General features: G+C 35.9%; 1 pseudogene; it reads left to right on the forward strand.

Moving 5' to 3' along the window:
• Positions 1-1,546: 1,546 nt before the first annotated feature.
• Positions 1,547-27,352, forward strand: part of LOC145588907 (hexokinase-2-like) — a 29,138-nt pseudogene continuing 3,332 nt past the window's right edge.

Here is a 27,352-nt window from a genome sequence, read left to right on the forward strand (position 1 = left end):
GAACAGTATTTGTGTTGGTCAACTTTGGCTTCCACTCCTTATTGGGCCCCACTGAAACATAATTGAGCACATATTGACATCAGGCAGAAAATAAAATAAGATATTTCAAAAATAGAAAGAGCATAGCAAGGGAGCAAATTGCCCTCAGACAACATAAGCATATGAGATATGACAATATAATCCAGCTACAATCAATTCTCCAACTGAATTAATCTTTAAAAGCCTTGTAACCTTAGTCACAAAGACATCATCATCTAAGTATCCCTATTCCTACATAATAAACGTGACAAAAAAGTAAAGATGCATGCTTGACTGCTCAGTTCTAATCAAGCTTGTTCCTAGATAATACAGCCAAATAGTGAAGGAAGTAAATGCATGAATGACTTCCATTGAGTTGGAAAAGAAAGCCAATCATTAGTGCTAACACCATCCAATGTCAAAGGGTATCCCTACAACTCAACTGAGAAAGAACTAGAACACAAATTATCATAGAATTTAGTTTTGTCACTAAACAGTCTGTAGGAGCAACAGATATCTTGACGAAAACAAGAACCAGAATACCTTCGAGAGAGCCCACAGCTTGCTGTGAACGGCTACCATAGTTAGAGGAAGGTCTACTTGAGCTTCCATGACTCAATGATGACGGCTGCAACAATTCTGTTCTGTAGACTGATTCTTCACAGCATGTGACTTTTCACCCACTTTGCCTGACATCAAGTTACCAACATCAGGAGCAAATTAAGCATACAAATACAAATAAACAAACAAAAACCTCGGTTTTTTATAAATAAAAAAAAAAAAAAAAAAAAAGTAAAAGAAAACTCTAAAACTATATATGACCATCACCAGCATTTGATTTGTTTTCAGAAGTATTTGAATTTGGCTCCACATGCGAGTGCTGAATTTCAATGTCACGTTTATTGGTGCCAGCACCAGCAGGGACATCTGTATCATTAGAACCATCACCAGGGGAGGCTGCTGCCAAAATAGATTCCACATTTACTCCAGACACCATGTTCGACTTCTTGCTTCCAACACTCCGTGTCTGTGAAATAAATTCCTTGGCATCACTTAAGGTGTTGGCATCTTTAGTACCCCCTGAAACTACATTAACTGGACCATTGGGCATCTCTGTCACAGAGCTGTAGAGGATAAACAAGATTATAGACATAATGCTAGCAGCAGCGCCTCAAATCACTGTTACTATAGCACTGCTGATAAACAACTGCACACACATCTAGCTTTATGCATTCCAATAGAAGTTGCAAACGGCATAGAGATGGGTCCCTGATGGAAAGCACAACCCATAAAAACCATGGTCAAGGATAAGGGCATTGCAGGAGCAAAAGGCAGATACCTAAGTGGGAAATTACAATATAAATCATCATGATTTGAGGGTGTTGCTTTGTGTTGATGATTTGTTGTAAGAATTAGGATTTTAACCTGATAAATTGTTGTAATTATGAGGTTTACTTAATAAGTAATTGCATATGCTTGTTGACTATTGGAAAACAATAATAACTCATTGACAAGATGTAATGCCAATATGTCATACGCAATGCTTTGTAATGATGTCAGCCTCCTAAATAAGGTCTTCAGATGGTGATTGCGTGTGACTAATCGTATCATTGCTTTTGCGGCTCTTTATAACTCCACCTAGCAACCTACCCTTTATACCAAAATGTTTTATACTAGATGACTTTGTTATATTTTAGTCTCAAATTGTTAACAACTGCATTTTCTATGAACTCAGTGACTGTCTTTTAGGCACCGTGTAAAATAATTGCTGTGATCTAATACAAAGTGTCGCTGGGTACTTCAGATGTATCATTTCTATAATTATGTGACTAAGTAGTAATTGCAGAATGAATTTAACATTTTTTAGAAAATGCCTTTAATCTGATTTGAAAGTATTATCTTTAAGTTCATCTTTATTAGACCACGTAGAAAAGAAATAGATATGGTAATTGTGAAATGAAAACGGACATTTAAAGCTGAATAGTCCAAGGAAAGAAGTGAAACAATTGAAGTAAGACCAGGCAGTACAAAATTGCTAACACGGTTGTTAAAATGGCTGCCATATTGCTATGCTCAACTCCTCATAAATTCAACTTTCTGATACAAGGTATCCGATTAAAATGTTAACGATTTCTGTCTCCCTAGCTGTTTGATACTGTATGTAGTAATTTAATGTGAGTGATGTTATTGTGGTTGTTTCCTTTCAGCCATGAAGAGGGATGCTTTTATGCATTGGACTTAGGTGGGACAAACCTTCGTGTAATGCAAGTTATATTGCAGGGAAATAGGACAATTGAACTAAAAGCCGAGTCTTACATGGTGCCTTCTAAGATAAAGATTGGGAAATTACATGCAAGTAAAATCAGTTTTCCTTCTCATTTGGAGGATATTGTCAGATTTAATTTAATTACTGCGGAGTATAAGTTCTGTTATCTCAGACATTGACGACTATTTCTGATCTCAGGAACTCTTAGATTATATAGCGGAAAACGTTTCACTTGTTTTCAAATCAATAAAAGCTGATTTTGATATTGTTCCTGGTAACAAGAGGGGGCTTGGTTTTTCTTTCTCATTTCCGGTGCACCAAACAAACAAGGATCAACTCTAAAACTCTCCTTGATTGGACAAGAAATACAATGCAAAAGATGTTGTCTCTTATGCCTTTTTGTACGTTCCAATGTACCATGTTCAGCTACATGCATTTGGCTGAAAGGCGGTGTTTCTGTCTGGATCTGATTCCCCAAGAACTCGGACCTGAGATCCTGATACTCCTATCGGCAAGCTGAGAACCTACACAATGAGAAGAAGTTAGCTAACCCCGGGGTGGTCCGGGGATAACCACTCCGATGACAAAGTCAGAAAGTGTTTAAGAGAAGAAGATAAGTATGAGAGAGAAAGTAGAGAGAGAGAGAGTAATTAATGTCTTCATAAATGAGGTCTTACCTACTATTTATAATGATCCAACTTGACAGGTGGCTCTCACTCATGCAAAGCCTCCTGCGCCAAGTGTCGAGCTTCTGCTGCCACGTGCCGAATTCCGACAGGCCAATATGTCTGCTTTCTGGTACATATCGGCGCCTTTTCATAATTACTCAGGCTTTGATCACGCGCCTTTATAAGATATCGGTCTGGTCCATATATCATCCCATACAATTAGCCCCCCAAGTGAGGACGCATGATCACATATCATCGTTCTCAGTTAATGTAGCCGACAAACTCATCCTAGCTAAACAAACTTTGGATTTCACTTCTCATTCTTCGAATTTTACCATATTCTGGAATTTTCATATGACAACAGCATCAATGAAACTTTATTGCTATCCCTACTGTTGCTGCTGTCGGTTATACTCATTTTGCTTATATTCAAACAGTGCAACGGATGAAGTTCAAAGACCATGCCAATTTGGCTGCCACGCAGATGTCACAGTTGATGAAGTTTGAGGACACCTCAGAGACTTGCATCCTTTGCTGAGAAGATTTGTTTCTTTATTCCTTTAAGCTCTATGTTCTTTTGCTGAGAAGATTTATTTTTACTACTATTATTATTTTTTGTAATCTTCAGGACGACTTTTGTATAGTGTTATAATCCCATAGTGTATTTATTTGCATTATCTTTCGTGTTATCCCTCAAATTTATACTTTGTTATACTTCCTCAACACATTACTTTTATTTATTGACTCCTTTTTTGTAACACCCCAATAATTCTCCCTTTCCCAAACCACTTGCTTTAAATCAAATAGTGGAGAACCATTGACGTGATACCGCCACGTGTTAAAACGTTAAGGCTTTATCAAAGTATCGCAGCGGAAAAATCAAACTTAAGTATTAAAAATAACACAATTTAGAAAACGAATAAGTCAAAGCTTACAAATTGGAACCATATAAGGCCCTTATTTAAAACCAAACCAATATTAAAAATCCAAAACATAAATGAAATTGCAAAGCATAAATACTTTCAACACAAAGAACGAATACACTCAATCACACCATCCCTTGACAATGCGATTGTTAAATCCCGAACTGCACATCATCAAGCTAACCTGTGCAATACTGCTCCCCAATAATACAAGTGTAATAATTGGATCATCACAGGGTCATTGAAAGGCGAAGGCCATGACCAAAGAAAACACACACAAAAGCACGCAATCAGCAAAGCTGAGTACATACAAGCTACAACGTACCAAACCTAGCATGCTCAATTAATTAAAGTAATTAAACATACAACACGAATTCATTAATCAAGTCTCCACACTTAGACAATTCAATTGACTCAACATACTTACTAACCAATTCCAAACACTTGACTCATCATATTCAATTTAATAAATTTAATTTAGTTTGGAGTAAGCAATAGACCAGGTTGTCCAATCCAGGTCCCAAATGACCATTTGAAATAAAAGTTTAGCGCGATGCAAGAATGGGCGCGACTCCATTCTCACAAAGTTAGTCTAGGATCCCATCTAACTTTCATTATAAAATAAAATATAAATACCAAAAGAGAAGAGGACATGTTGATCAAACAAGCCTCGAAAAGCCACGGGCTACCACCGTGTACCCCAACCCATAATTGTCAATACTCTAGAAGTGCACGCTTTCCAGAGTTTTATTGCTCATCCATGTTTCACTTTACGTGATTACAATTTTAATTAATAGCCAACTCAATCAAGAAGACCATACATAACAATCATACATCAATTTATTATTAATCTTATTTAGGAAATGGTGATCACATCACAAATTGACCTTTAATTCTATTAAACTTCCAAATTATCCAAAATTGTTGAACATAGTCAACTCACCTAGCCATTTCGGCTTAATCCACCTTTACTCAACATACTAACAAGTTATGATTGAGTAATAAATAAATAATAATAACCTTGTGGAATAATTAATAAATTCATTCCACTTAAACCATTCAATTCCAATCCTTTAATAAATCAAATGTGGTTAACAAACCAATCCAATAAAATTATGCTTATATCAACATTCCATACAAACATTTTATCCAATATAATTCAACATATTTGCATCCATGATTCCATACAAACATAATCAATTCACCAAAACATGTTTCATAAACATAAGCACATGAATTAAATCAATGTGTAACCAAACAATTTTCATCCAAGTGTTCCCTGATCATGAAACTAAGTTCTTTCCTTTTGGTACCTAACACGATACTACTTATAACGAAGTAGGCATGTACGTACCTCGTACAAACAATCCTTTGAGCCACTTTTAATCACTTAAAATTCTCCTAGGGAATAATCATCACTTCCTAGAAAACAACCAACAATTAATATTACTATCCCAAGTAATTTCCAACAATATAATATGATGAAAAACTTATTAAAATAAAAAAACACATATTTATATGCTTAATTAACTTTAAACATAATTAATTTTATTAATCAAACTCAAGGATAAAATTTTAAAAATAAAAAACTTCGTTAAAAATGAAAAACTGCCCGAAAATCATATTTAGAGGCAGAATTTGGCCACGAGAGGGTGGTGCTCACTACCAACGGTAGTGAGTCTTTCTTAAAACATTGTTTCCACATGGAAAACACTACTTTTTTTGTCAAAATCGGATGAGTTCAGAACCTGATCGGGATTAAAACGGGATTAATATTAACGAACCGAAATCTAAACATTAAAACACGAATTTACGTGTTCAAAATAATCTGGAAACTAATTAGTAGTATAATCACCAAAATTTCAAAACATCATTACTATAAAAGCCCTAAATCAATTGTTCATAAAAACCCTAAAATCATGATTTTCAATAATTAAAAACCCTAGGTTATTAAATTTACAAAATCTGAAAATTATAACATTTATAAAATCTGAAATTATAAAGTTGAATCATCAAAATACAATTTGATACCAATTAAATTGATTCAAACAATAAAATCAAAACCCATAAATAATTATAATTACACAAATTAATAAAACAAAAGAGAAAGGAAATAAAACTAACCTTTTGTGTGGGGAAATTTTGGGGATGTATGGGGTATTTATAAGAGAGAGAGTGGTGTAGGGTTAGTTTTAAGGTTGGGCCTCATAAAATTAATGGGCCAATTAAGAAAGGAAATTGGGTTTGGTTTGTTGGACATAAATTATTGAAGAAAGGTTCATAAAAAGTTATTTGTAATAAAATCGTTCATCAAACCCAAAAATAATTTGAAACTTTTGAAATTAAATCCGAAAAAAATACAAATAAAAATTATGAATAAAACATAATTTCATTACTAATATATTTAAAAATACGGGGGATTACAATCTACCCCTCTTAAAAGAAGTTTCGTCCCGAAACTTAGCACAAAATCCCTTAAATTGCAAAACTTTTGCATAAAGCCATTTCAAAATTTTCAAAATTATGTTGCTGGAATTCCAATTGTGTCATAATATCGACACTAATACTTTATCACCATCCCAATTTACGCACTTCACTAGATGCATAAACAAATAAAATTGCTATGAAAAGCATGAAAACACCATAAAATAGCATAAAATAGGGCAAAAAAAAAACGCGAAAGTATACGCATTCTACCCCCCTTAAAGAACAAGAGTTACGCCCTCGTAACTCACCTCATTAAACATTTTAGGTTATCTCTTTCTCATATCATCCTCGGCCTCCCAATGGCTCATGTTTTCCTCACTTTTCGAGTATACCAAAATATCATCAATAAAAACAACTACAAACTTGTTCATGGAATACTCGATTCATCAAGTCTATAAAAATTGCAAGTGCATTGGTCAACTCAAAAGACAAAACTGTAAACTCGTAGTGCCCATATCTAATCCTAAAAGTAGTCTTAGGTATATCCTTATCAGCCACTCTTAATTGATGATACCCCGAACGTAAATCAATCTTGAAAAACACACTAGCTCCCTTCAATTGATCAAACAAATCATCGATCTTGGGTAGTGGGTACTTATTCTTTATTGTGACATTATTTCAACCCTCTATAATCGATCCACAATCTCATGCTCCCATATTTCTTCTTCACAAAATACATCCAAAACTCATTCACAATTGGCACATTTTCCACATTCACTTACTACTCATTTCCAAGTCTTGCACACAACAAAAGAACAAAGGATGCCCCTTACGTACAAGTTTTGACAACTTTAACGCAGAAATAATCCCAATACCATTTGGTTTCCCAAAACGTCTGTAATACACAATCTCCCCCAAAGAACTCCTTAAGTAAACATTCTTTATCTCACAATCAATCTTATATTAGCTTATAAGTGGCTAACCAATCTATTCCTAAAATGACATCAAGGTCATCCAACTCAAATTCTATAAGATCAGATGGAAAATCAGTCTCTCCAATCCTCAAAGGTAAACCCTTATGTATCTTGGTGCACCTCACAACCTCACTAGTAGGCAAACTAATAAGCAAGTCAAGCGAATTTGGTTCAACTAGTCCTAATAGCAGCAGCTAAAGCATCATTGTTAGCCATCCTCCTTCTCTACCTAGAAATGTAACACACTCTTAGGCTGACATCAGCGCGAAAAAACTCTTCTTACTTAATAAATCACATTCATAATCATCAAATATATATATTAAGGTAGAAAGGTGGACACGGCCACACAATCGCCCCTAATAAGTCACTTTCAAAGGAAATGATTATTTATTTTTAATCATTCCTACGCACACGAAAATTAAATAAAATAATTCCCTTGATTCAATTCCACCAAAATTCATGCATCAAGTGCATAACATCATTAAATTAACACACATTAGTAGACACATAATTACATGCTTCACACAAATAAATTAAATCATTTAAACATTTCACATTGCACAAAGAATCTCATTCCATTCCATTTGACATGCTTTAATCCTTAAACATGATACTAAGTGATCACTCAAGTTTGTACCATTACATAAAACATACATAAATTAAATAACTTGCATGATCACTTCATACATGAATAAAAGCATAAAGTAATTAATTATAATGCATACGGAAATAAATAATTTATTCTATATGCCCTTTCTAATGCTACCCAAATCTCACCGATAAGCAAAATAAGCACACAAGTTAGGAATAAAAATAAATAATTAAATTCATTTTATTTCAAAATAACAAAAATACTTTGAAAATATATAAAACAAATAAATAAACTTTTTTTATTAAATGCCGAAATAAATATATTAGAATAGAATAATTTTTGAAAATCTAAGTTAACTTTAAATAAGGTAGTCGAATAAACTCATTAGATTTAAAACGTTACGCGCCTAAAAACTTTAAATTAAATTTGGTGGTAATTAAATCGAACCTAAGCTCTGATACCACTTTGTAACACCCCAATAATTCTCCCTTTCCCAAACCACTTGCTTTAAATCAAATAGTGGAGAACCATTGACGTGATACCGCCACGTGTTAAAACGTTAAGGCTTTATCAAAGTATCGCAGCGGAAAAATCAAACTTAAGTATTAAAAATAACACAATTTAGAAAACGAATAAGTCAAAGCTTACAAATTGGAACCATATAAGGCCCTTATTTAAAACCAAACCAATATTAAAAATCCAAAACATAAATGAAATTGCAAAGCATAAATACTTTCAACACAAAGAACGAATACACTCAATCACACCATCCCTTGACAATGCGATTGTTAAATCCCGAACTGCACATCATCAAGCTAACCTGTGCAATACTGCTCCCCAATAATACAAGTGTAATAATTGGATCATCACAGGGTCATTGAAAGGCGAAGGCCATGACCAAAGAAAACACACACAAAAGCACGCAATCAGCAAAGCTGAGTACATACAAGCTACAACGTACCAAACCTAGCATGCTCAATTAATTAAAGTAATTAAACATACAACACGAATTCATTAATCAAGTCTCCACACTTAGACAATTCAATTGACTCAACATACTTACTAACCAATTCCAAACACTTGACTCATCATATTCAATTTAATAAATTTAATTTAGTTTGGAGTAAGCAATAGACCAGGTTGTCCAATCCAGGTCCCAAATGACCATTTGAAATAAAAGTTTAGCGCGATGCAAGAATGGGCGCGACTCCATTCTCACAAAGTTAGTCTAGGATCCCATCTAACTTTCATTATAAAATAAAATATAAATACCAAAAGAGAAGAGGACATGTTGATCAAACAAGCCTCGAAAAGCCACGGGCTACCACCGTGTACCCCAACCCATAATTGTCAATACTCTAGAAGTGCACGCTTTCCAGAGTTTTATTGCTCATCCATGTTTCACTTTACGTGATTACAATTTTAATTAATAGCCAACTCAATCAAGAAGACCATACATAACAATCATACATCAATTTATTATTAATCTTATTTAGGAAATGGTGATCACATCACAAATTGACCTTTAATTCTATTAAACTTCCAAATTATCCAAAATTGTTGAACATAGTCAACTCACCTAGCCATTTCGGCTTAATCCACCTTTACTCAACATACTAACAAGTTATGATTGAGTAATAAATAAATAATAATAACCTTGTGGAATAATTAATAAATTCATTCCACTTAAACCATTCAATTCCAATCCTTTAATAAATCAAATGTGGTTAACAAACCAATCCAATAAAATTATGCTTATATCAACATTCCATACAAACATTTTATCCAATATAATTCAACATATTTGCATCCATGATTCCATACAAACATAATCAATTCACCAAAACATGTTTCATAAACATAAGCACATGAATTAAATCAATGTGTAACCAAACAATTTTCATCCAAGTGTTCCCTGATCATGAAACTAAGTTCTTTCCTTTTGGTACCTAACACGATACTACTTATAACGAAGTAGGCATGTACGTACCTCGTACAAACAATCCTTTGAGCCACTTTTAATCACTTAAAATTCTCCTAGGGAATAATCATCACTTCCTAGAAAACAACCAACAATTAATATTACTATCCCAAGTAATTTCCAACAATATAATATGATGAAAAACTTATTAAAATAAAAAAACACATATTTATATGCTTAATTAACTTTAAACATAATTAATTTTATTAATCAAACTCAAGGATAAAATTTTAAAAATAAAAAACTTCGTTAAAAATGAAAAACTGCCCGAAAATCATATTTAGAGGCAGAATTTGGCCACGAGAGGGTGGTGCTCACTACCAACGGTAGTGAGTCTTTCTTAAAACATTGTTTCCACATGGAAAACACTACTTTTTTTGTCAAAATCGGATGAGTTCAGAACCTGATCGGGATTAAAACGGGATTAATATTAACGAACCGAAATCTAAACATTAAAACACGAATTTACGTGTTCAAAATAATCTGGAAACTAATTAGTAGTATAATCACCAAAATTTCAAAACATCATTACTATAAAAGCCCTAAATCAATTGTTCATAAAAACCCTAAAATCATGATTTTCAATAATTAAAAACCCTAGGTTATTAAATTTACAAAATCTGAAAATTATAACATTTATAAAATCTGAAATTATAAAGTTGAATCATCAAAATACAATTTGATACCAATTAAATTGATTCAAACAATAAAATCAAAACCCATAAATAATTATAATTACACAAATTAATAAAACAAAAGAGAAAGGAAATAAAACTAACCTTTTGTGTGGGGAAATTTTGGGGATGTATGGGGTATTTATAAGAGAGAGAGTGGTGTAGGGTTAGTTTTAAGGTTGGGCCTCATAAAATTAATGGGCCAATTAAGAAAGGAAATTGGGTTTGGTTTGTTGGACATAAATTATTGAAGAAAGGTTCATAAAAAGTTATTTGTAATAAAATCGTTCATCAAACCCAAAAATAATTTGAAACTTTTGAAATTAAATCCGAAAAAAATACAAATAAAAATTATGAATAAAACATAATTTCATTACTAATATATTTAAAAATACGGGGGATTACAATCTACCCCTCTTAAAAGAAGTTTCGTCCCGAAACTTAGCACAAAATCCCTTAAATTGCAAAACTTTTGCATAAAGCCATTTCAAAATTTTCAAAATTATGTTGCTGGAATTCCAATTGTGTCATAATATCGACACTAATACTTTATCACCATCCCAATTTACGCACTTCACTAGATGCATAAACAAATAAAATTGCTATGAAAAGCATGAAAACACCATAAAATAGCATAAAATAGGGCAAAAAAAAAACGCGAAAGTATACGCATTCTACCCCCCTTAAAGAACAAGAGTTACGCCCTCGTAACTCACCTCATTAAACATTTTAGGTTATCTCTTTCTCATATCATCCTCGGCCTCCCAATGGCTCATGTTTTCCTCACTTTTCGAGTATACCAAAATATCATCAATAAAAACAACTACAAACTTGTTCATGGAATACTCGATTCATCAAGTCTATAAAAATTGCAAGTGCATTGGTCAACTCAAAAGACAAAACTGTAAACTCGTAGTGCCCATATCTAATCCTAAAAGTAGTCTTAGGTATATCCTTATCAGCCACTCTTAATTGATGATACCCCGAACGTAAATCAATCTTGAAAAACACACTAGCTCCCTTCAATTGATCAAACAAATCATCGATCTTGGGTAGTGGGTACTTATTCTTTATTGTGACATTATTTCAACCCTCTATAATCGATCCACAATCTCATGCTCCCATATTTCTTCTTCACAAAATACATCCAAAACTCATTCACAATTGGCACATTTTCCACATTCACTTACTACTCATTTCCAAGTCTTGCACACAACAAAAGAACAAAGGATGCCCCTTACGTACAAGTTTTGACAACTTTAACGCAGAAATAATCCCAATACCATTTGGTTTCCCAAAACGTCTGTAATACACAATCTCCCCCAAAGAACTCCTTAAGTAAACATTCTTTATCTCACAATCAATCTTATATTAGCTTATAAGTGGCTAACCAATCTATTCCTAAAATGACATCAAGGTCATCCAACTCAAATTCTATAAGATCAGATGGAAAATCAGTCTCTCCAATCCTCAAAGGTAAACCCTTATGTATCTTGGTGCACCTCACAACCTCACTAGTAGGCAAACTAATAAGCAAGTCAAGCGAATTTGGTTCAACTAGTCCTAATAGCAGCAGCTAAAGCATCATTGTTAGCCATCCTCCTTCTCTACCTAGAAATGTAACACACTCTTAGGCTGACATCAGCGCGAAAAAACTCTTCTTACTTAATAAATCACATTCATAATCATCAAATATATATATTAAGGTAGAAAGGTGGACACGGCCACACAATCGCCCCTAATAAGTCACTTTCAAAGGAAATGATTATTTATTTTTAATCATTCCTACGCACACGAAAATTAAATAAAATAATTCCCTTGATTCAATTCCACCAAAATTCATGCATCAAGTGCATAACATCATTAAATTAACACACATTAGTAGACACATAATTACATGCTTCACACAAATAAATTAAATCATTTAAACATTTCACATTGCACAAAGAATCTCATTCCATTCCATTTGACATGCTTTAATCCTTAAACATGATACTAAGTGATCACTCAAGTTTGTACCATTACATAAAACATACATAAATTAAATAACTTGCATGATCACTTCATACATGAATAAAAGCATAAAGTAATTAATTATAATGCATACGGAAATAAATAATTTATTCTATATGCCCTTTCTAATGCTACCCAAATCTCACCGATAAGCAAAATAAGCACACAAGTTAGGAATAAAAATAAATAATTAAATTCATTTTATTTCAAAATAACAAAAATACTTTGAAAATATATAAAACAAATAAATAAACTTTTTTTATTAAATGCCGAAATAAATATATTAGAATAGAATAATTTTTGAAAATCTAAGTTAACTTTAAATAAGGTAGTCGAATAAACTCATTAGATTTAAAACGTTACGCGCCTAAAAACTTTAAATTAAATTTGGTGGTAATTAAATCGAACCTAAGCTCTGATACCACTTTGTAACACCCCAATAATTCTCCCTTTCCCAAACCACTTGCTTTAAATCAAATAGTGGAGAACCATTGACGTGATACCGCCACGTGTTAAAACGTTAAGGCTTTATCAAAGTATCGCAGCGGAAAAATCAAACTTAAGTATTAAAAATAACACAATTTAGAAAACGAATAAGTCAAAGCTTACAAATTGGAACCATATAAGGCCCTTATTTAAAACCAAACCAATATTAAAAATCCAAAACATAAATGAAATTGCAAAGCATAAATACTTTCAACACAAAGAACGAATACACTCAATCACACCATCCCTTGACAATGCGATTGTTAAATCCCGAACTGCACATCATCAAGCTAACCTGTGCAATACTGCTCCCCAATAATACAAGTGTAATAATTGGATCATCACAGGGTCATTGAAAGGCGAAGGCCATGACCAAAGAAAACACACACAAAAGCACGCAATCAGCAAAGCTGAGTACATACAAGCTACAACGTACCAAACCTAGCATGCTCAATTAATTAAAGTAATTAAACATACAACACGAATTCATTAATCAAGTCTCCACACTTAGACAATTCAATTGACTCAACATACTTACTAACCAATTCCAAACACTTGACTCATCATATTCAATTTAATAAATTTAATTTAGTTTGGAGTAAGCAATAGACCAGGTTGTCCAATCCAGGTCCCAAATGACCATTTGAAATAAAAGTTTAGCGCGATGCAAGAATGGGCGCGACTCCATTCTCACAAAGTTAGTCTAGGATCCCATCTAACTTTCATTATAAAATAAAATATAAATACCAAAAGAGAAGAGGACATGTTGATCAAACAAGCCTCGAAAAGCCACGGGCTACCACCGTGTACCCCAACCCATAATTGTCAATACTCTAGAAGTGCACGCTTTCCAGAGTTTTATTGCTCATCCATGTTTCACTTTACGTGATTACAATTTTAATTAATAGCCAACTCAATCAAGAAGACCATACATAACAATCATACATCAATTTATTATTAATCTTATTTAGGAAATGGTGATCACATCACAAATTGACCTTTAATTCTATTAAACTTCCAAATTATCCAAAATTGTTGAACATAGTCAACTCACCTAGCCATTTCGGCTTAATCCACCTTTACTCAACATACTAACAAGTTATGATTGAGTAATAAATAAATAATAATAACCTTGTGGAATAATTAATAAATTCATTCCACTTAAACCATTCAATTCCAATCCTTTAATAAATCAAATGTGGTTAACAAACCAATCCAATAAAATTATGCTTATATCAACATTCCATACAAACATTTTATCCAATATAATTCAACATATTTGCATCCATGATTCCATACAAACATAATCAATTCACCAAAACATGTTTCATAAACATAAGCACATGAATTAAATCAATGTGTAACCAAACAATTTTCATCCAAGTGTTCCCTGATCATGAAACTAAGTTCTTTCCTTTTGGTACCTAACACGATACTACTTATAACGAAGTAGGCATGTACGTACCTCGTACAAACAATTCTTTGAGCCACTTTTAATCACTTAAAATTCTCCTAGGGAATAATCATCACTTCCTAGAAAACAACCAACAATTAATATTACTATCCCAAGTAATTTCCAACAATATAATATGATGAAAAACTTATTAAAATAAAAAAACACATATTTATATGCTTAATTAACTTTAAACATAATTAATTTTATTAATCAAACTCAATGATAAAATTTTAAAAATAAAAAACTTCGTTAAAAATGAAAAACTGCCCGAAAATCATATTTAGAGGCAGAATTTGGCCACGAGAGGGTGGTGCTCACTACCAACGGTAGTGAGTCTTTCTTAAAACATTGTTTCCACATGGAAAACACTACTTTTTTTGTCAAAATCGGATGAGTTCAGAACCTGATCGGGATTAAAACGGGATTAATATTAACGAACCGAAATCTAAACATTAAAACACGAATTTACGTGTTCAAAATAATCTGGAAACTAATTAGTAGTATAATCACCAAAATTTCAAAACATCATTACTATAAAAGCCCTAAATCAATTGTTCATAAAAACCCTAAAATCATGATTTTCAATAATTAAAAACCCTAGGTTATTAAATTTACAAAATCTGAAAATTATAACATTTATAAAATCTGAAATTATAAAGTTGAATCATCAAAATACAATTTGATACCAATTAAATTGATTCAAACAATAAAATCAAAACCCATAAATAATTATAATTACACAAATTAATAAAACAAAAGAGAAAGGAAATAAAACTAACCTTTTGTGTGGGGAAATTTTGGGGATGTATGGGGTATTTATAAGAGAGAGAGTGGTGTAGGGTTAGTTTTAAGGTTGGGCCTCATAAAATTAATGGGCCAATTAAGAAAGGAAATTGGGTTTGGTTTGTTGGACATAAATTATTGAAGAAAGGTTCATAAAAAGTTATTTGTAATAAAATCGTTCATCAAACCCAAAAATAATTTGAAACTTTTGAAATTAAATCCGAAAAAAATACAAATAAAAATTATGAATAAAACATAATTTCATTACTAATATATTTAAAAATACGGGGGATTACAATCTACCCCTCTTAAAAGAAGTTTCGTCCCGAAACTTAGCACAAAATCCCTTAAATTGCAAAACTTTTGCATAAAGCCATTTCAAAATTTTCAAAATTATGTTGCTGGAATTCCAATTGTGTCATAATATCGACACTAATACTTTATCACCATCCCAATTTACGCACTTCACTAGATGCATAAACAAATAAAATTGCTATGAAAAGCATGAAAACACCATAAAATAGCATAAAATAGGGCAAAAAAAAAACGCGAAAGTATACGCATTCTACCCCCCTTAAAGAACAAGAGTTACGCCCTCGTAACTCACCTCATTAAACATTTTAGGTTATCTCTTTCTCATATCATCCTCGGCCTCCCAATGGCTCATGTTTTCCTCACTTTTCGAGTATACCAAAATATCATCAATAAAAACAACTACAAACTTGTTCATGGAATACTCGATTCATCAAGTCTATAAAAATTGCAAGTGCATTGGTCAACTCAAAAGACAAAACTGTAAACTCGTAGTGCCCATATCTAATCCTAAAAGTAGTCTTAGGTATATCCTTATCAGCCACTCTTAATTGATGATACCCCGAACGTAAATCAATCTTGAAAAACACACTAGCTCCCTTCAATTGATCAAACAAATCATCGATCTTGGGTAGTGGGTACTTATTCTTTATTGTGACATTATTTCAACCCTCTATAATCGATCCACAATCTCATGCTCCCATATTTCTTCTTCACAAAATACATCCAAAACTCATTCACAATTGGCACATTTTCCACATTCACTTACTACTCATTTCCAAGTCTTGCACACAACAAAAGAACAAAGGATGCCCCTTACGTACAAGTTTTGACAACTTTAACGCAGAAATAATCCCAATACCATTTGGTTTCCCAAAACGTCTGTAATACACAATCTCCCCCAAAGAACTCCTTAAGTAAACATTCTTTATCTCACAATCAATCTTATATTAGCTTATAAGTGGCTAACCAATCTATTCCTAAAATGACATCAAGGTCATCCAACTCAAATTCTATAAGATCAGATGGAAAATCAGTCTCTCCAATCCTCAAAGGTAAACCCTTATGTATCTTGGTGCACCTCACAACCTCACTAGTAGGCAAACTAATAAGCAAGTCAAGCGAATTTGGTTCAACTAGTCCTAATAGCAGCAGCTAAAGCATCATTGTTAGCCATCCTCCTTCTCTACCTAGAAATGTAACACACTCTTAGGCTGACATCAGCGCGAAAAAACTCTTCTTACTTAATAAATCACATTCATAATCATCAAATATATATATTAAGGTAGAAAGGTGGACACGGCCACACAATCGCCCCTAATAAGTCACTTTCAAAGGAAATGATTATTTATTTTTAATCATTCCTACGCACACGAAAATTAAATAAAATAATTCCCTTGATTCAATTCCACCAAAATTCATGCATCAAGTGCATAACATCATTAAATTAACACACATTAGTAGACACATAATTACATGCTTCACACAAATAAATTAAATCATTTAAACATTTCACATTGCACAAAGAATCTCATTCCATTCCATTTGACATGCTTTAATCCTTAAACATGATACTAAGTGATCACTCAAGTTTGTACCATTACATAAAACATACATAAATTAAATAACTTGCATGATCACTTCATACATGAATAAAAGCATAAAGTAATTAATTATAATGCATACGGAAATAAATAATTTATTCTATATGCCCTTTCTAATGCTACCCAAATCTCACTTCATACATGAATTCTTTGAGCCACTTTTAATCACTTAAAATTCTCCTAGGGAATAATCATCACTTCCTAGAAAACAACCAACAATTAATATTACTATCCCAAGTAATTTCCAACAATATAATATGATGAAAAACTTATTAAAATAAAAAAACACATATTTATATGCTTAATTAACTTTAAACATAATTAATTTTATTAATCAAACTCAAGGATAAAATTTTAAAAATAAAAAACTTCGTTAAAAATGAAAAACTGCCCGAAAATCATATTTAGAGGCAGAATTTGGCCACGAGAGGGTGGTGCTCACTACCAACATAGTGAGTCTTTCTTAAAACATTGTTTCCACATGGAAAACACTACTTTTTTGTCAAAATCGGATGAGTTCAGAACCTGATCGGGATTAAAACGGGATTAATATTAACGAACCGAAATCTAAACATTAAAACACGAATTTACGTGTTCAAAATAATCTGGAAACTAATTAGTAGTATAATCACCAAAATTTCAAAACATCATTACTATAAAAGCCCTAAATCAATTGTTCATAAAAACCCTAAAATCATGATTTTCAATAATTAAAAACCCTAGGTTATTAAATTTACAAAATCTGAAAATTATAACATTTATAAAATCTGAAATTATAAAGTTGAATCATCAAAATACAATTTGATACCAATTAAATTGATTCAAACAATAAAATCAAAACCCATAAATAATTATAATTACACAAATTAATAAAACAAAAGAGAAAGGAAATAAAACTAACCTTTTGTGTGGGGAAATTTTGGGGATGTATGGGGTATTTATAAGAGAGAGAGTGGTGTAGGGTTAGTTTTAAGGTTGGGCCTCATAAAATTAATGGGCCAATTAAGAAAGGAAATTGGGTTTGGTTTGTTGGACATAAATTATTGAAGAAAGGTTCATAAAAAGTTATTTGTAATAAAATCGTTCATCAAACCCAAAAATAATTTGAAACTTTTGAAATTAAATCCGAAAAAAAATACAAATAAAAATTATGAATAAAACATAATTTCATTACTAATATATTTAAAAATACGGGGGATTACATTTTTCCCCCCCCAAGTGACCTTGTGTGCCGATAGCAGACAAGGTCTACTTATTACAAGATATATGGGAGCGAAAAACTCCGGTTTCCCCCTCAAGTGACCTTGTGTGCCGATAGCAGACAAGGTCTACTTATTACAAGATATATGGGAGCTATGGGAGCGAAAAACTCTTTTTTCCCCCCCAAGTGACCTTGTGTGCCGATAGCAGACAAGGTCTACTTATTACAAGATATATGGGAGCGAAAAACTCCGTTTCCCCCCCCCCAAGTGACCTTGTGTGCCGATAGCAGACAAGGTCTACTTATTATTAAACTCACGTTATGGTAGCGTAACCGTTTTTTTTTTTTTGAGCGGGAAAATTATACACGTGTCACAAATCCTGCCGCTACTTTTTGAAATCAATTCTCGATTCAGGACCGTCGGATCTCTGAACCGCCTTTCACTTCAACTGGCCATTCAATTTCCCCTTTTTAGATCAAAATTACGCCATTTTTTTTTACTTCTCATTTTTTCTAAGTTTTCTCCCAGGACTAACTTTCTCGACCAAAGTTCCTACCGTCCTTTTCTTCCTTGTATTCGGTCTGCGCACTTCAGTACTTCAAGCGTGCTTTTCTTCTTCGTCGTTTCTTATCACTTAAAGACACCAAATCAACGATTTCCGTCGAAGGTATTGTTGCACCCTAACCCCTGATTTTGCATGTTGTTTTTATTTTCCTATTTTTAATTAAATGTCTGAAGATAGTGTTGAAAAGAACTTTCCTAACCTTAGTACTGCTAGGCGTCGTTTAATTAGGCAATCCCTAGGCAAAGAAACCGGTAGTAACCAGGGTAATTCATCCTCCCTTTCTGATAACATAGATTACCCATTTGAGACGTTATCTTCTGAAGAAGAAAAACATGCTTTTATGTTACATAGGACCATTTCTCATCGTGAACGTGCTTATTACCCCACTAACCCTGATATCCCTGCCGATACTGAAATTCTTGACGTTGAGCCTGTTAGTGTTCGTTATCACTTACGCAGCTTTGCTGGGAGACGGTATTTTAATCAATACGGCACTAACGTTGGCAATATAGGTATAAACACCATGCCAAGGGTAAAGAGTACCAGTTATCAGCCTCGAGCTGCTGCCCGTGAAGCCGCTAAGTCTGCCGAATCCAGTAAAAAGCCTGGTCAAGGTCAAGTCGTGAGCTCTTCCGAAGAAGAACAAGAAGCTGAGATCCCTGTAAATACCCAAGAAGGTCCGTCATCTCTCGTTCATGAATCAGCCGTTAATTCGGTTTTAGGAGATGAAGATACTCAAGAAGATAGTATCAACAATGAGAGCAGGGAAGACATTGTTGACATGACGGCAGAGGTTATCCAGGAAGAGAACCTGGACGAGGGCTATAACTCTGAAACAGACGGAGCTGAATTCCGACAACCTATTAGTCTTGCCAGAGATGGGAAAGTGGCTAAGGCAAAAATAAATGACGATTTTAGGAAAACGGCAATTGAAAAAGATTACTGCCGTCGTGCTAAGAAATTTTTCAACTTACCTAACGGGTATGAGCTATCAATTCCCCCTTCTGGAGCCTCGGTATTAGATTGCCCGGCAGGCTCCGTGGCCGTTTATATGAAGCATTTGGACTTCGGCCTCCGTTTTCCTTTACATCCCTTTGTTGCAAAAATCCTGAAGGCCTGGAACGTCTGTTTAGTTCAGGTGACTCCTCCCACTATTCGGGCCGTTATTGCCACCATCTGGGTTATGCTGTATCGAAACTATCCCCTAACCCTTAACGTTTTTAGACGACTGATTACTCTGAAGAGAGACGGTCAGTCAGATGGGTGGTGGTCTTTGTATACCCAACCCCACAAATATACCGTCCACCCTAAGCTAACAAGTTGCAAGGGTTGGCAAGTCAGGTTCTTTTTCATGTCGGTTCCTGAGTACTTTCCTTTGAGAATAACCTTTTTCCAGCCTCATCCTCGTTTTGAGTCAATTCCCGAGAGAGATCTCGGTAAACACGAAGAGAGAGCTGTCAATCATTTTGACGTCTCTGAATTTGATGAAGGTGACGGCAAGGTCCGCATAGTTCCTAAGGTGTGGGTGCCGAATGTGAGTTACATTCTGGGAAACGCGCCGTTATCTCGTGTCGGTCTCTGTTGGACTGACCATTATGGTACTGTTTATTTTATCGACCTCTTTCTTTTGTTGTTTTGTGTGTTTTTTTTTTTTTTACAAAATTGTTTGCACCTGGCTGATTAAATTTTCATTTTTTGCTCTCAGGTATTGATAAGTTGGACAACAGGCAACTCGGCTTATCTTCTGACGGGAAAAGGGTTCTCAGACGTTGCCCTAAAGCATCAAGCCCTTACGATACCCTTGTTACCGTTTGCGGTCGCGCTCCAGTTATCAGTGCCAAAAGAAGAGCTGAGATCATGGCTGATGACAATGCAAAAAAGAGAAAGACGACATCTCTGGCCAATCGGCGAGGTGGAGCCGTTGTGATCTCCAGCCCCAGACAACCTGAAGGGCGTGGTGGGAAGAAGGACCAGTCGGAATCCGAGAAGACTCCGCCCACCACCAAAACTAAGAGCCCTGAGCTTATTGTGAAGAAGGTTATTCAGGGGATTGAGATCGAAGATCTCACTACTGCCGAGTCCCCTCGTCAGCTTCAGCCAACCGTCACAATCGCCCCCACTACGATTGGCTCTGATTCAAGCATTCCGGCCCTGACTTACCGGTCGAATCAATGGATTGAACGAGTCTCTGGAAGGTTTCCAGACGAAGTTCTGAGGGGCTTCGCTGTCCCTGCTGGTCATTCCAGAGACCGTTGGCAACCCAATATGGATGTCGGCCGGAATGAATCTATGATCACCGATGACCCATTGCAAGGTAGGAATCTCGGTTATCGGCTTTTGAGCAATCTTACTCTGCCGATGGACAGACCTGCTGGTCCAATCGGCCCCCTTGCTGCTACTCACATGCACAACATGATGAAGGTACTCTAACTTTTCCTTTACATATTTTTATGTTTTGTATATAGCTTTGCTATAGACTTATTCTGTTTATATTATTCATATATATATATATATATATATATATATATATATATATATATATATATATATATATATATATATATATATATATATATATATATATATATATATTTTTAGGCCGTCATGTCTGGTACAGAGCTCGTTGAGATGTACCGTTATTATCAGGAGAAGCATCATCAAGCCTCCTCCAGCCAAAGTGCCATGCAGGAAATCATCAATAACGCTGAAAGAGCCTTAGATGATTTGAAGAAAATAAAAGAAAAAGACGACAAGGAGATGTCGGAACTGAAGGTTAAGGCTGGGAAGGTTGCTGGTCTAGAATTGGAAGTGCAGAGTCTGAAGACTCAAATTATTGAAAAAGATAAGGCCATTGAGCGCCTTCCTTCAGTTGAAAAGGATCTCGGCGACGCCAGAGCTAAAATAAAAAACCTTGAGTAGAAGGTTAAACAAATGGAAGCTGATAAGCCTGGTATTCGTCAGAGAGCCGTGGGCCGTTATTTAGCTTCGAACGAGTTCTGCTCCAAGCTCCAAGATCGTTTCGATGGAGGCTGGACTGCTGCTCAGAGATGTGTTGCCCATGCTGCCGGTTGGAAAAAGGAAGATTAGGCCAAAGTTGAAAAAGCTTTCAACGAGGAAGTTTACAAGATCCCTTCCGGCTTCGAGGCACAGCAATTCTCTGAAGAGGACTTGTATAATTTGGTGCCCAGTGTTGATGACGGCCCTAAAGATCCCATCATTTTGAACTCTCTAGTGTCTGAGAACGCACAAGCTTGAAGGGGCGGGCAGTCATCACCGACATCTTCTTGTGGGTCTTGTATTATTGGGCCTTATCAGCTGTAACTCTCTTTTTATTGCCTTTTGTATGCCTTAACATTTATTTTGACAATGCTGTTTTATCGGCATACACCCCTTTTTTGTGGTGATGCCTGTCGATTGTCAACTTTGTTGTCATGTAAATTTAACTCATTTTCATTTTCGTTGTTTATCAACTGCTTGCAAATTTAAACACCTCTTATAGTAACTAAGTTGTCTTTTCTTATCACTCGCTAACTTGCCTATTAAACAATGTTATCGTAACTACATTGCCTTGCAATTCATAATATGCAAAAGACAATCCGTAAAAAACAGAGATGCAAAAGACAATTTGCAAGAAACAAAGATTTACCTGATGACTTATCTGATATCCGGCAACTTTCAACAACTTATCAAATTATGAAGATATCATATCATAACAACCTGTTATTTAAAAGTAATCAATGCACGATATCTTATCAATGCACGATATCAAATTATGAAGATATCATATCATAACAACCTGTCATTTAAAAATTATCAATGCACGATATCTATATCATTCTTTACTCCCCCCAGTGTACATAGTTCGTGTTAGAACTATGTATACTAGGCAATAATCATTCGTTGCTGGTCCAGATTATAACATTGGTCACCTACTGCTTTGTTGTTTCAGCCAGTTAGGTACCCTCTCGGCGATCACTTTCTGAGCTACGCCTCATGTCGGCGTATACTCGAATTGATTTGGTCGGTATTATATTTTGAACCAGCAACCTCGTGAGTTAACGTATACAACTGATCAGGTTGAATATCTATTAACTTCACGGAAGCAGTTTTGAGTTGTCCGTCCCATTTAACGGTGTTCTGTTAAATGGAGGATGCCTATTCCAATACACGTTGTCTGAATACTTCTTCATTCATCACTGATACCTTTTTTCGATATCAGCTTCTCATGAAAATTGTACATTATACATAGTATTTCTTCAGCACAGCGGAGTTTCATACATTCTTTAGGGGTGTCCCATCTAAAGTTTCCAGATAGAACGATCCCTGGATGACGACATCTCTAATCCGATATGGTCCTTCCCAACTTGCCGTCAGCTTTCCATATTCACTTCCCTTACCGGTTGCCGCAGTTCTTCGTAGTACCAAATCCCCCACACTTAATGGCCGATGAGACACTCTTCTGTTGTAGGCCCTTGACATTCTTTCCTTATATGTTGCTGACTTAACTGTTGCCTTCTCTCTAATTTCTAGCAGAAAGTCTAACTGTTGTCGTAGGAGTAAATCATTTTGGTCTTCGCAGTAATGCTGAATTCTAAATGTCGGCAACCCAACCTCTGCCAGTATAACTGCCTTTGTACCAAATACCAAAGTGAAAGGTGATTCACCTGTGGCTTCTCTGATTGTCGTCCTGTTTGCCCATAATATCTCCGGTATCAAATCTGCCCACAAACCCTTTGCATCTTCGATATTCTTTTTAATTGCCGTTATAATTTGCTTATTTGCTGCTTCTGCCTGGCCATTAGACTGTGGATGACATACTGCTGCATAAGCAAATTTCACCTTGTACATCATTAAGAGATCTTTGACTGGCTTACAATCAAATTGGGTTCCATGATCAAAAACCATTGCCATCGGCAGCCCAAATCTTGTGAAGATACTCTTCCATATAAACTTCTTCACTTCTGACGCCGTTATCTTTGCAACTGGTTCTGCTTCAATCCACTTTGTGAAATAATCTATTCCCACTATCAGAAACTTCCTTCCACCCGTGGCCGATGGGAACGGGCCAACTATGTCCATTCCCCATTGGGCAAAAGGGATTGGATTTAATATCGGAGTCAGATCATTAGGAGGCAAGTTGATACTTGGGGCAAACTTTTGACACTTCTCGCATTTTTTAACATAAGCTATCGCATCTGTATTCATCGTCGGCCAGTAGTACCCTCTTCTCATTGCTTCTCTAGACAAGGCTCTTGCTCCGAGATGGTTACCACAGCTACCTTCATGCAATTCTTCCAACAATCCTGCTGACTGAAAATCCGTTATACACCTTTACAATGGCAGTGAAAACCCCCTTTTGTATAACTGACCTTGGTACATGACAAACCATACGCTATCTTTCCTTAATCTTTTCAGCTCCCCCTTATCCGTCGGCCCTGCACCATGGATGAGGTATGCCAGTATTTTATCATACCACTGGTTCCCAACACCAATACACAAAACCTATGCCGACATCTCATCTATGCTTCTCTGTTTTAAGACTTCCACCATAACCGTCCTTTCCAAGTCATTAAAACTTGAACTTGCCAATCTTGCTAACGCATCTGCTTGAGCATTTTTCAGTCTCGAACCAGTTTTATCTCAAAGTATTGTAACTGCGCTGCTAACTGTTTCATCTTCTCCAAATACTTCACCATTGCTGGCTCTCGAGTTTCATACTCTCCACTATATTGACTTGATACTAGTTGGGAGTCAGTTGTTAAAACCAGCCGTTTTGCTTCTGCTGCGATTGACAACTGCATTCCGGCTATTGTAGCTTCATACTCGGCTTCATTATTTGTTGCCTTGAACTTAAACTTCATGGCATATTCAAACGTTTTCCCGTCTGGAGCCGTTATCACAATTCCAGCCCCGCCCCCGTTGCCGTAGCTGAACCATCAACTGATACCTGCCATGTGCCCAATTCTTCCTCTTCGTCTGTGTATGTGGTTTCAACAATAAAATCCGACAATGCTTGAGCCTTAATTGACGTTCTCGGCCTGTAGCTTATTTCATACTCCGACAACTCAACTGCCCATGCCAACAATCTACCAGATGTATCCATTTTATGCAACGATTTCTCCAAAGGGTGATTGGTTAACACCTCTATTGGATGTGCATCAAAGTAAGGCCTCAACTTTCTAGCCGCCACTACTACTGCTAACGCCATCTTCTCTATCACTGGATATCTGCGTTGACACCTCTATTGGTCAATACATGACTGACAAAGTATATCGGCTTCTGCTGCTTCCTCCTTTCCACTATCAAAACGGCTGCTACCGTTTTTGGTGATGCTAAAATATACAACTGCAACACTTCTCCCTTCTCGGGCCTGGCAATCGTGGGAAGAGATCTAAGATGATTCCTTACTACTTCCAGGGCATCACTCTGTTCCTTTCCCCACTCGAATGCCTTGTTCTTTCTTAGTACCATGAAAAACGGAAGCGCCTTGTCGGCTGACTTGCTGATAAATCTGGTCAGTCCTGCCATCCTTCCAGTCAATCTCTGTATATCACGAATGATTTTTGGTTGTTTCATTTGGAGTACCGCATTCACCTTATCTGGATTTGCATCTATCCCCCGTTCACTGACCATAAAGCCCAAGAATTTCCCTGATCTGACCCCAAACACACACTTCTCCGGATTCAACTTCATCTGATATCTCCTTAACGTCTCAAATGTTTCCCTCAGATCCGCTATATGGTCCTCTTTTTCTTTACTCTTCACTATCGTATCATCTACATATACCTCAACATTCCGGCCTTTCTGCTTCTCAAATATCTTGTCCACCAACTTCTGATACGTTGCCCCTGCATTTTTCAACCCAAACGGCATTGCCTTATTACAGTACACACCGACATCTGTTATAAAAGCCGTTTTATTCCTGTCAGCCTTATGCATGCTGACCTAATGATATCCCGAAAACGCATCCAGAAAACTGAGCATAGCATGACCAGAGGTTGAGTCTACCAGCCTATCTATCCGGGGTAATGGGTAGCAATCCTTAGGGCAAGCCTTATTTAGATCTGTAAAATCCACACACATCCGCCACTTCCCTGTCGGCTTTCTCACCATTACTACGTTCGCCAACCATTCCGGATATGTGCAAGGCTTAATGAACCCTGCCGCTAAGAGCTTATTTACCTCAGCCTGAATTGCTTCTATTTTCTCAGTTGAGAAATTGCGCTTCTTTTGCCTTATCGGTCTGAATTTTCTATCAACATTCAACTTATGCTCCATCACTTCTGGATGTATCCCCGGCATCTCATTTGCCGAAAAGGCAAAGACATCTGCATTCTCACGCAACAGGCTTATCAGATTGCATCTTGTATCCACATCCATATCAGCCCCAACCTTCACTGTTCTACTCGGGTCACCTGGTTGCAATTCAACTTGGACAGTTTCTCCCCCTGGTAACGGCCTTGGTGTTTCCTCAGGCCTTGCATCAAAGTTTTTCATGGTTAAATCTTGAACTGTTGGCTCACCTTCCCTTATCGGATTGCACTGTATTGGAGCACTGCCAACTGGATTCTTCAAAGCTGTCACATAACAAGCTTTTGACATCACCTGACCTCCGTATACTTTCTCCACAGCTCCTAAATTTGACACATAAGCTATTGCCGGATGGTAAGTTGATACAACGGCCTGCATATCATGTATTATCGGTCTGCCGATAATTGCATTGTAGGCTGACTTAACATCCACCACCAGAAACTCCGCCATCACATCTCGTGCTTGTGGCCCATCACCCAGCTTAACCGGTAACACAATGCTCCCTTCCGGCCTTATTGTTGACCCATTGAACCCGATCACGGGATATGATACCGGTTTCAGGTACTGCCTTCCTATATTCATCTCATTAAAAGCTTGCATAAACAACACATTTGCTGAACTACCTCCATCCACTAGCACTCTTTTGATGTCAGCCTCGTTTATCTTAGTTATTAGGACTAACGGGTCATCATGTGGGAACACTACACCCCTTGCATCTTCTTCCGTGAACACTACCTGAGGTATCGATGCTGGCCGAGGACGATTGTCCACATCCAAGGCACAAACTAGATGACGGTGCTCAGCCAAATGCTTCTTTGCTCCACTAATCGTCCCTCCATGAATCGGTCCCCCTGTTATCACATCTACCCTTCCAGTAGACAACGGTGGTATTCCTACATCCCCTTGTCGGACTATTCCTCCTTGCGTCCTTTCAGGCCTTGCCTCTATCCGTTGCCTCTCAACAGTTTGTGCCGGTTGTTGATTCCTGCTTGTGTTCAACCGATATTGTGTCAAATGCCCTTTTCTGATCAACTCCTCAATGTTATCCTTCAATTGCGTACACTCCTCTGTGTAATGTCCCACATCCCTATGGAACA

Source organism: Chenopodium album, chromosome 17 (assembly GCF_948465745.1).
Source record: "Chenopodium album chromosome 17, dcCheAlbu1.1, whole genome shotgun sequence".
In the NCBI taxonomy this organism is placed as follows: Eukaryota; Viridiplantae; Streptophyta; class Magnoliopsida; order Caryophyllales; family Amaranthaceae; genus Chenopodium; species Chenopodium album.